Here is a 10,625-nt window from a genome sequence, read left to right on the forward strand (position 1 = left end):
ACGAGGTCTCTTAACTGAGGAGGAATGAGGATATTCATGTTGGAATGGGTTGCCCATGGGAAGACAGGCTTGGTGTGCATTCTGCTACATGCTTATCATCGTAAGCCCAGTCTATCCCTGGCTCTGAAGTCATAGCAGTGGTAATAGTAATAGTTAACATTTAATTGAAGCACATGCTTGCTTTACATGCACTTGCCTCATTTAATCCACGTAACAACCCTGTTTGTCTACAGATGAGCAGATTGACGCTTTGAAAGGTTAAGTAACTATTTGAAGGCCCCAGCACTGGTTGCTAGCATTCCAGCCCAGGCTGTCTGGCCAGAGGCTGAGCTGTTAGCCCTACCTGTCTGTACAAGTTTTCAAAGTTAACGTGTTTCTGAGAAGAGTGTGATAGAAAAATGGCTGAACAGAGTGAGAAGGCTGGGGCACTGCTCCCCCTTCTGCTACCTCTCTGTGAGCCTGAGCAAACTGCTCTCCCCATTTCCTTAAGCATGAAACACGAGAGGAGTATCAGATGGTCCCTAAAGCCGGGCCTCACTCTGATAATCTGTGTTCTAAGCTATAGGTGTCTACAATCCTTTCCCATCTGGAATGTGTCCTAGGGCCTCTAGTTGACATATAGAGATTAGGAGGAAGGGATACACGAATGAATGAATGAGTGATCAAATGAAGTGGAGTCTAGCATTTTCCTTTGCAGAAGGCTGTTCCTGGTCAACTGATCCTGGAGAAAAAAAAAAAAAGAGGGTCCTGATCTCACTTTTCAGTTTCAGTTGCCTTTCACCAGTCAGCTTCAAATCTTGGGGGATAAATAAAGCCCCTTCAACCCCAGGGCTTTCTCTCAAGGCCCAGCTGTAGGCTAGAAGCAGAAAGTGAATATGCACAGAGTGGCCAATTAGTTCACTGACTGCCCTCATGACCTCTGACCCCTGCTGGGCCACCCCATCCATTAGCTGCCCTCTTCCCCTCCACCCTCCTCTCTCCCAGTTTGAGCCAGTTGTTGGGCCATTCTCTTTCAGCAAAGAAACACGCTCAGGCATTCAGCCAGCCGTTTCCACTTGCTGTTCCTTTGTCTCCTCCCTCTGTTGCCCTTGTTGCTAACCTGGTCACCACTCCTTGACCCTAGGCTGGGCTCTCGCCTCTCCTGGGGGCGGGGAGGGGCAGTATTACAAGGCAGGGCTTGCTGGGAGGAAGAAGGCAAGCTCTTGCTTTTCCTATTCGCTTGGATTTCATTCCACACGCTTGAGTTTTAATCCTAGGCCTCCTCGCAAGAGAGTCCCTGTAATGCTTTCCCTGGGATGATGCTTTCTTTCCAAGGCAAGTGTTTTTGAAGATTTCTGTGAGTTGGGAAGTCAGCAGTATGTTCCTTTGAGATGTTGGCTATTCTTCTATGAGGTTGGGGGACTATATATATGTAATTTCTGTGTGTATATACATATATATATATATTTATATAAAACATATCTATAGTTGATTAAGACAGGAAAGACTAGTTCATGATTATGGGTGTGTGAATACCTATTTGTGAAATAAGGTAAAGCAGTCATCAAAAGAGGAAAATGAACTAATTTTATTGCACTTGAGAGAAGCCTTCTAAGTGTTCATTGCATCTGCTAATTCTTTAGAATTCTAGCTCAGAGAGCAAGGGAGCTTGTGGTGAGTTTATTAGAAAAGGCCAAGTTTGGGGGACTCAGACCCACTGCATTTAAATCCAGGTCCTGCCACTTGTCGACTGGGTGACTTTTGGTAAAAATAGTGGCTTCCAGTTTTCTGAGAGCATCCCATGTACCAATCACATCACTTCCATCATCTCCTTTAATCCTCATCATATAAGCAGTGGGGCAGATGTTATGAGCCATCATTGTCTTCACTGTACAAATAAAGAAATAAAGACTAAGAAAAATGAAATTATTTGTTCAGGGTTGTATAAATTGTAAATGGCGGGAAAGGAACATGAGAGCAGCGCCATACTTCCTCCCGGTTATAATGTAGCTAAGTTATTTAAGCTTTATGAGCTTCGGTTTCCTCACCTGTGAAGCACCTGACAGTAAGGACTAACAACTCCTGAATGCGTCTTATTATATTCCAGGCACTTTCCTAAACACCGACATACCGTATCTTGTTTCATCGTCACCAAGTTCTGAACATAGGAACTATTTTTATTCCCATTTTACAGAGGAGGAAACTGAGGCTTAGAGAGGTTGAGAAACTAATCCAGATTGCATGCGGCTGATAAGTCGTGGAGCTGGGTTTCTGTTTTGAGCCCATTTGGCTCCAGGCCCAGACTCTTTCTACTTTCCGCCCTAGGACGGTTGCCTCCAAAAAGGCCTGCTGACGAAGATATGGTATGTACGCAGACAGAGGAAGACAGGAATGTGAGGGAGGAGGAAACTAAATCCAACCGGGAGGAACATGGACGGCTTTATGGAGAATGTAGAGGAGAATCGCTGGATGGAAATTCACTTTAATGCCAGTAAGGTTCAGAAATCTGTCTGTTTCATAAAGCGAGGCATACCCTGATTATGTCCTGGTGTTTATGCTGAAGGGGTGGACAGAGTCCTTGCCATAGGCATGTCTAAGAAATACTAAGGCAGGTCCTGTATCTTACTCATCTCGGTACTACTCGTCCCTAATGCCTTCCTCCTCTCACCCCAATAGCATCTAGCATGGTGCCTTACACTATAGTACATACTACTCGATGGAGATTTCCTTGTCCCTATCATTCATTCCCTAAGTGAACAAATGAATAACCTTGGGAAGGATTTGGCTGGGAGTAAGCGGCTCTCCTGGTTTGGGGGATGCTGCCGCCCCGCAATGGGAAGACCCTATTCCTCTTCTCTTTCTCCCTGTAGCTCCTCTGACAAGAAGCCCACGGGCTGAATGATAGGGGGCCCACTGCACCAGAGATGATTTATGGTTCTTTGTTATACAAACCCTTTCACATTCCTCCCCATCCTCTTTTTGCAACCAATTCATCATGACATTTAAATGAAACTTTGGATAGGGAACTATGGCTCACAGTCCTGAAGACAATTCCTGAACAACAATAGGTCTAGCGTTCAGATCTATAAAAGACCACTTCTCCATTGGGATTATCTTAGATTTCCCTGCTTTTCCCAAGGACCCAGGGAAATGCCTTTATATTTCTATCCTAAAGAATCCCAGGTACTCAGTCTGAACAGTGAAAAGAAAAGAGCAACATGCAGCTAACTGGCTGTGGAAGGCAATGCTCTGTAATTCCCCCAGAATTAGAATAACAGAGTCCCCAAAGGAAGATTTCAGTCTCGACTGCAGAGTAGCTTTGCAAAGATGCTTCAGAGTTGTTTTCCTCAACGCTCTGGGAACCTCGGGTTTGTTGGGTCAATCTGCCATCAAGATGATGATGGCCGAGTGAAGCAAAACTTCCTTGGTTCTTCATGCTATTAATAGACGCTGATGTCACACTAATCAAAGTAAACCCTTAATCATGGCCCTAGGAGTAAACTAGCAGTGAGCATTTCCCCTCAACTGTCATTAAGCCTATGTCAATCAAATCGCTCACGGAATACCATAGACTGGCATTATTTTGACTACGTCAGCATAGTCAGTAGAATCGAGACTTAAATTCTTGAGCAAAAACCACATACACTAAGTTTAATGCAAAATCATTGTAAAAAAAAACGGGCATTTTTAATTTTATTGATTGTTGTATATCATCACCTTATTGTGAAAAGAACTATGATGGTTAGAGACTAACATGCCATACATGATTTTTTATAACCCAGATGAGTAGGTGATGCCTTCTAATTTCTTACTGTGTGATGCTAAACTCACTTCTCTCTGTGCCTCATTTTTCCTTTGTACACAATTAGATGACTGTTTTGCTTCCTATCTTCCTGAAGACAAAACTCTAAAATGCAATGTAAACAAGATATTTTCTATAATAATGTGCTCAAAAAAGTTAGACTACATCTTAAGTTCAGGGAACCACATCATACTTTAAATGCACCACGGAATGTGAGGGTGCCTGGGTGGCTCAGTTGGGTAAGTGTCTGACTCTTGATTTTGGCTCAGGTCATGATCTCAGGGTTGTGAGAACAAGCCCCGCCGTCAGCTTAAGATTCTCTTCCTCTCCCTCCCCCTCTGCCCCACCCCTCTCCCTCTCTTAAAAAAAATGCACCAAGGAGTCTCAAATAATATTCTTTTGTAAAACAAACAAGCCCCTCGTATACTGGTTTAGAACATTAACATTTTCAATAATAAATTTGCTTAAAAGAGCAGTTCAGCTAAATTTGCAAATTTCCTAGAGTTCACCTATGCACTTGATGGCATAAAGTTTTTTTAAAATATATATATCAGCTGAAAATATATTATCAGCTGAAGTGTTTATCAAGGACTATCCTTGCTTCCCACTCCTTAAATGCAATGATTCACCTTTGACCAATAAGGTGTAACATTTCATTGTTCATTCCAGATGAGTGTCTTTCTGTTTGGTCATCTGCAAAATAGGAGTCTGTCCCAAAGCAATTAGACAAAACAAAATTAGAGACATACATTTAAAAGATACATAGAGGGGCGCCTGGGTGGCCCAGTTGGTTAAGTGTCTGCCTTCGGCTCAGGTCATGATCCCAGGGTCCTGGAATCAAGCCCTGTTATCAGGCTCAGCAGGGAGTCTGCTTCTCCCTCTCCCTCCGCCCCTTCCCCTGCTCATTCTCTCTCTCTCTTTCTCTCTCAAATAAATAAATAAAAAATCTTTTAAAAAATTAAAAAATAAAAGATCCAAGGAAACAAACAAATAAAAGATACATGGAGAGCAAGATTTTAAAAATGCTAACTTTTGGGGCACCTGGGTGGCTCAGTCAGTTAGGCGTCCAACTCTTAATTTTGGCTCAGGTCATGATCTCAGGGTCCTGATATCAAGCCCTGTGTCGGGCTCCAAGCTCAGCACAGAGTCTTCTTCTCTCCCCCTCTCGCTCCTTCTGCCCCTCCTCTTGCTCACATAGGCTCTCTTTCTCTAAAATAAATAAACAAATAAATAAAGTCTTTTTTAAAAACATAAATAAATGAATAAAAATACTTTTATGCAATTTGTTAACATTCACACAAATTAAGTAATATCAAATATGATAATCTGAATTTTATTTTTCCCCAAGAGTTTTATCCCTCAAACTGAAAATGATTCTGTGTTAGATCCGCAGTTCTCAAACTGGGTCCCAAGGTACCACAGGGTGCCATAGCAGCAAGCCTATGGGGCAACATAGAATATTTTATTTATTTATTTTTATTTTTCTAATTCCAATATAGTTAACATACACTGTTATATTTGTTTCCAGTGTACAATATAGCAATTCAATAATTCCATAGATCAGCCAGTGCTCATCATGACAAGTACACTCCTTAATTCCCATCACCTATTTCACCCATCCCCCTACCCACCTCCCCTCTGGTAATCATCAGTTTCTTCTCTATAGTTAAGAGTCTGTTTCTTGGTTTGTCTCTCTCTCTCTCTCTCTTTTTTTCCCCCCTTCGCTTGTTTGTTTTGTTTCTTAAATTCCACATATGAGTGAAATCATATGGTATTCGTCTTTCTCTGACTGACTCATTTCACTTAGCATTATATTCTCTAGCTCCATCCCTGTTGTCGCAAATGTCAAGATTTCATTCTTTTTCATGGCTGAATAATATTCTATTCTCTCTATATATCCCATCGTCTTTATCCATTCTCCATTCATCTATCGATGTACACTTGAGCTGCTCCCATACTTTGGCTATTGTAAATAATGCTCCTGCAAACATAGAGGTGTATGTATTTCTTTGAATTAATGTTTTTATATTTTGGGGATAAATACTCAGTAGTGTGATTACAGGATTTTAGGGTAGGTGATTCTATTTTAATTTTTCGAGGAACCCCCATACTACTTTCCACAGTGGCTGCACCAGTTTGCATTCCCACCAACAGTGCAAGAGGGTTCCTTTTCTCCACATCCTCACCAACACTCGTTTCTTGTGTTTTTGATTTTAGCCATTCTGACAGGTGTGAGGTGATATCTCACTGTGGTTTTGATTTGCATTTCCCTGATGATGAGTGATGTTGAATATCTTTTCAAGTGTCTGTTGGCCTTCTGGATGTCTTTGGAGAAATGTCTGTTCATGTCTTCTGCCCATTTTTTAATTGGATTATTTGTTTTGGAGGTGTTGAGTTGTATAAGTTCTTTATGTATTTTAGATACTAATCTTTTATTGGATATGTCATTTGCAAATATCTTCTCCCATTCCATAGGTTGCCTTTTAGTTTTGTTGATGGTTTCCTTCACTGTGCAGAAATTTTTCTTTTGATGTAGTCCCAGTAGTTTATTTTTGCTTTTATTTCCCTTGCCTCAGGAGACACATCTAGAAAAAGGCTGCTACGGCCAATATCAGAGACATTACTGCCTGTGCTCTCTTCTAGGATTTTTATGGTTTCAGGTCTCACATGTAGGTCTTTAATCCATTTTGAGTTTATTTTTGTGCATGGTGTAAGAGAGTGGTCTAGTTCCATTCTTTTGCATGTAGCTGATCAGTTTTCCCAGCACCATTTGTTGAAGAGACTGTCTTTTCCCATTGGATATTCTTTCCTGCTTTGTCAAAGATTAATTGATCGTATAATTGTGGGTTTATTTCTGGGTTTTCTATTTCATTCCATTGATCTATGTGTCTATTTTTGTGCCAGTACCATACTGTTCTGATTACTACAGCTTTGCAATATTACTTGAAATCTGGAATTGTGATACCTCTGGCTTTGCTTTTCTTTTTCAAAATTGCTTTGGCTATTCAGGGTCTTTTGTGGTTCCATACAAATTTTAGGATTGTTTGTTCTAGTTCTGTGGAAAAATGCTATTGGTATTCTGATAGGGATTGCATTAAATCTGTAGATTGCTTTGGGTAGTATAGACATTTTAACAATATGTGTTCTTCCAATCCATTAGTATGGAATAGCTTTCCATTTCTTTGTGTCATCTTCAGTTTTTTCTCACCAATGTTTTATAGTTTTCAGAATACAGGTCTTTCACCTCTTTGGTTAGGTTTATACCTAGGTATCTTATTATTTTTGGTGCAAATGTAAATGGGATTGTTTTCTTAATTTCTCTCTCTGCTGCTTCATTATTAGTGTACAGAAATGCAACAGATTTCTGTACATTGATTTTATAGCCTATGACTTTACTGATTTCACTTATCACTTCTAGTAGCTTTTTGGTGGAGTCTTGCAGGGTTTTCTATGTATAGTATCACGTCATCTGCACATAGTGAAAATTTTACTTCATCCTTTCCAATTTGGATGCCTTTTATTTATTTTTGTTGTCTGATTGCTGTGGCTAGGACTTCTGTGTTGAATAAAAGTGGTGAGAGTGGACATCCTTGTCTTGTTCCTCTTCTTAGGGGGAAAGCTCTCAGTTTTTCCCCACTGAGTGTGATATTTACTGGGGTTTTTCATATGTGGCCTTTATTAGAAACAGAATATTTTAAATTTTTAAGGTTATCACAGTGATACTCAACATCTGTTAGAAATTATGTGAACTTTTGGGGAGGTGCCTGGGTGGTGCAGTCTGATGGAGGTCCAACTCTTGGCTTTGGTTCAGGTCCTGATCTTGGGGTTGTGAGATTGAGCCCCACGTTGGGCTCTGCGCCCAGCACAGAGTCTGCTTAAGACTCTCTCTCCCCTGCCCCTGCTCTCTCTCTCTCAAATAAATGGATAAAAATTTTTAAAGATTTTATTTATTTGACAGAGACAGAGAGAGAAATAGAGCACAAGCGGGGGGGGGGGGAGGGGGCAGGCAGAGAGAGAGGGAGAAGCAGGTTTCCCCCTGAGCAGGGAGCGTGATGTAGGGATCATGACCTGAGCCGAAGGCAGATGCTTAATTGACTGAGCCACCCAGGGTGCCCCAATAAATAAATCTAAAAAAAAAAAAAAAGAAAGAAATTATATGAGCTTCTTTAAAAAAAAAAAAGAAAGTTAAAAAAAGGGGTGCCCAGCATTTAAAAATAAAATCTTAAAAAAAAAGAAATTATGTAACCTTCTAGTATGAGGTTGATCATGGTTTTGATGATGTCATATCTTTGCAAAGCTGGGTTTCCTGCAGTTGCTCTGATGAAATCAAGTACTGCATGAATTTCAGTATGGTGCAGGAAATGAGTGTGGCAGCATCTAATCTGAGCTTTAAAGTTGTACAGCACCCAACAGGCTCACGTATCCCATTAGGAAATAATTTGATTACTTAAAAATGAAATATGAATACTATTTGCTCCTTCAGTTTCTATTTTTAATGACTACTAAATTGTGAAATCATAAATCTATGTTAAGATATTTGGATCTAACAGGGCAGCTGGCTTGCTCAGTTGGTTGACCATCCAGCTCCTGATTTCAGCTCAGGTCATGATCTCAGTGTTCTGAGATCAGGGTCCTGAGATCAAGGTCCTGAGCCCGCATCGGGCTCCTCGCTGAGTGTGGAGCCCGGGTAAGATTCTCTCTGCCTCTCCCTCTACCCCTTCCCCTGCTCGCACATGCTCTCTCTCTCCAAAAAAAAAAAAAAAAAAGGTATTTGGATCTAACAACTTAATGAATGGAATTATTAAGTATTTCTTTTGGTGTGAGTTACCATGAAAAAATTACGGAGACACTAAGACCATAGTTAATCAAGAAAGTTTGAGAACCTTGGTTTTCTCAATCGTAAACTGAGTCTAATAATAGTGTCTACTACACAGGGTTGCAGTAAGATTAAATGGATTAATATATGAACAATATTTAGCATAGTATCTGGTGGGGGTGCCAGGCTGGCTTAGTTGGTAGAGCATGCAACTCTTGATCTCAGGGTCGTGAGTTCAAACCCCACATTGGATGTAGAGATTACTTAAAAAATTAAAATCTTAAAAAAAAAAAAGAATAGTATCTGGCAAGTTGTGACGAGAGTACTATTATCACCTCATTACCAGGTTATCAGGATGGTTTTGTTTGTTTGTTTGTTTAGTTCACATTTTCTCATTTATTATCAGCACTTAAAAACAAGGAGGCTTGGGGCACCTGGGTGGCTCAGTTGGTTAAGCGTCTGCCTTCGGCTCAGGTCATGATCTCAGGGTCCTGGGATCAAGCCCCACATCGGGCTTCCTGCTCAGTGGGGAGCCTGCTTCTCCCTCTCCCTCTGACCCTCCGCCTGCTTGTGCTCTCGCTCTCTCTCTCAAATAAATAAAATCTTAAAAAAAAAGAAAAACAAAAAATAAGGAGACTTAAAACAAACAAACAAAAACAACAAGGAGGCTTAATAAAAACAAGCAGAGAAACTGTTTTCTGTTCTCTCTCAAACCCACAAGACATAATGAATAAGGCCCAACGGGTCCCTCATCCCAGCAAGTCTAGGATCACTCAGGCAGGCAGCCCTACACAAAGCATAATGATGAAGAGTATAACCAGAAGCCACAAGTATATTTTTCTGTCACCTTTTCTTAGGTTATCAATGCATTTCAAGAATCTCTTGATTTCTTTGCAATGATTCAAAATCCCTAGAAGACAAATGGCCATTTACAGCAAGAATGTGCTCCATGTGCCAAGCTTCCACACCATGTCACTTTTTTGTTTTTTCAGCCTCAGAGCTTGCCAATGCAGGAACCTTGTCTCCAGAGCCAAGGTCTGTAGAGACTTTCTCAAACTGGCTGAGTAGAGCACCTGCATCTGCTGACAAGAAGGTCTTGTCATCTGCAGTCAGCTTCTCTCCAAGTGTCCTGAGAGCTGTTAGTATCTCCACTTTCTGTTGAGTGTAGAGGCCTCTTTCCAGCTTTTCCACCATGAGATCTCTATCCATCTCTACTAACCTTGTCCGAAGCTGACGTGGTTGTTTCTTTGCAAGTAATCTGATGACCTCCGGGGTTTGAAAGGCCTGGCTGATAGCTGCCTGGTTAGCCAGTTGCATTCAACTTAGCTCATCTACCAAAGTCATATTTCCGGGCATAATTTTCTTCAGTGAATCATTAAATTCACTTAGGTGCTCCAGAGTTTCCTTTTGTGGTTTCTTCATAGTCATCTGTATCAAGTTCCTCTCTGCATTCCTCCAAATCTTGTAATTGCTGCATTACTCTATCCAACTGTTCTTCTAAATTCTGCTTTGATTTGCTTGTCTCTGTCTTTCCTCTGGAAGCCATTTTGATCTCTTGTCTCTTAGTACTTTGAACTCTGCAGTGTTGACTGGTCCCAAAGTGCATAAACCTTCAACCGTTGAAGTTTCAAGTGTCATAAACCTGAGGAAACTAAAACTGTTCATCAGGACTACAAGAAGCTCAAAGTTCAAACCACTTGGAGGTGCAGTTGGCTCCTCAGGCCCTCAGTGTCCCCTCTCCCCAGGACAGTTCTTTTCAACGATCTTATACTTATTTCTATGTAATAGAAAAAGAAAAAACAGTTTTGGAGTATGTCTATGCATCAGTCACATTAAGACTTTATAACTGCCATAATGCTCATAAATTTCTATTTAAATTTACTATCTGGGAAGAGAACAGAAATGACTCCATTTCTTTATTGTTTGATTTCTTTGATTTTTAGGTCTCCTGGGATTGAAATCTTCATCCAACTGTTTATTTAACAACTAGAAACAGAATTTGTCCCTGGTACCTAACAGGGAGTTTTA

The 10,625-nt window shown here is 40.7% G+C and overlaps 1 pseudogene; it reads right to left on the minus strand.

The window, feature by feature from the left end:
- Window positions 1-9,569: 9,569 nt before the first annotated feature.
- LOC113908193 lies at window positions 9,570-10,262 on the minus strand (annotated as a pseudogene).
- Between the last annotated feature and the right edge of the window lie 363 nt (window positions 10,263-10,625).

This window comes from Zalophus californianus, chromosome 16 (genome assembly GCF_009762305.2).
Source record: "Zalophus californianus isolate mZalCal1 chromosome 16, mZalCal1.pri.v2, whole genome shotgun sequence".
NCBI lineage: Eukaryota > Metazoa > Chordata > Mammalia > Carnivora > Otariidae > Zalophus > Zalophus californianus.